The 1263-nt window shown below is 45.7% G+C and overlaps 1 protein-coding gene across 3 annotated transcripts in view; it reads left to right on the top strand.

The window, feature by feature from the left end:
• The window catches only part of LOC112151248 (E3 ubiquitin-protein ligase HECW1), a 78623-nt gene that overhangs the window by 6569 nt on the left and 70791 nt on the right, over positions 1 to 1263 (top strand). The gene's annotated exons all lie outside the window — the stretch shown is intronic.

Raw genomic sequence — 1263 nt, 5'->3', positions numbered from 1 at the left:
AAAAAAAAGTCAGAGATGTACGTTCTGTACATTTCTTAATGGCACTGGGGAGCACAACAACAGCATATCGACTTTCACTGGAAAATGGACGCCAACTGAGGCGATGATTTGAGTAAACCGCCGTGATTAGATCATAGCTGCGGTTACTCATCCTCACTACAGAACTGCAAGACCTGAAAGGCCAACTCAGGCTGGCCCAACAGACCATTAGTCTGTCATACCGGATGAGTTCATTATCCCGGGAAGGGCTTCCAGTCTCACTTGTACAGGCTGTGCTACTCTGCGTGTGCTCTAAAATAATAATACTGCTTAATTATGGCGGTGGCAGAACAGTTGAGGGAGATTTCCCAGGAGAACTTCATGCCAGCAGTATCACCACCATCATGTGTGTGTAAGGAGGACACAGGGCAGGTCACTGCCATGTAGCACTTTGACTGGGAGTTATTGTTTTGCTGCCTGCGTGATGAAAGACCCACTCCAACCAATATCATGTTTTTGGTTCTTTTACCATGTTCTTGTAGAATTTTTCACATGATTAAGGACAAATAAAGTACAGGTACTCAAGTAATAGTTCTGAATCAGGAGGAGATGATAACATTAGGTTTGAAAAAGACTGTGCAACACATTCTCATCCCCAAGTCATCACATATTGACGTTTGGTTAAGGCCCCATCTGTCGTTTTTTGACGTTCTACGTAAAATCAAGAGTCTGAAACCCCCCGGGCGCGGTACCGGACACAAACTGGTTCTTGGGGCGCGTCCAGTACCGGTACCTAACCCAGTACTGCTACCCTAACCTGGTACCGGTTTGCGTCTGATACCTTGTCCGGTTCGCGCTCAATACTGCATCTGATACTGCGTCCGGTGCCGGGTAATTGTACCAGTACCAGGTTTGGGTACAGGTGCGCTCCACATTGCAGTATTGGAATGGTTCTGGTTTGCGCCTGGAGAGTCGGGCCCATCATTTAATGGAAACAGCCAGTATGTCAGAAAACGAGTTGGGGACACCCAAAATGTCAAAAAGTGACCCGAAGGGGTCCTTAACCACACGTCAATATGTAACGACTTGGCAGTGAGAATGTGTTGGTTTGTGACATAGATAAATGAAATGGACGGGCCATAAGCTCCCTGTTCTGCTCTATTTTTGCAGATGACTAGATCATTGGATGTTTTCGTTTTCCTTGTCTGAGCTGGTATCTGGCTCAGTTCTGTATGGGTAGATACCTCCAATCTTGCCTGCCATTTTTTTTTTTTTTTTTTTTTT

Source organism: Oryzias melastigma, linkage group LG20 (assembly GCF_002922805.2).
Source record: "Oryzias melastigma strain HK-1 linkage group LG20, ASM292280v2, whole genome shotgun sequence".
Classification (NCBI taxonomy): Eukaryota; Metazoa; Chordata; class Actinopteri; order Beloniformes; family Adrianichthyidae; genus Oryzias; species Oryzias melastigma.
This window is presented reverse-complemented; position numbering and strand designations above follow the sequence as displayed.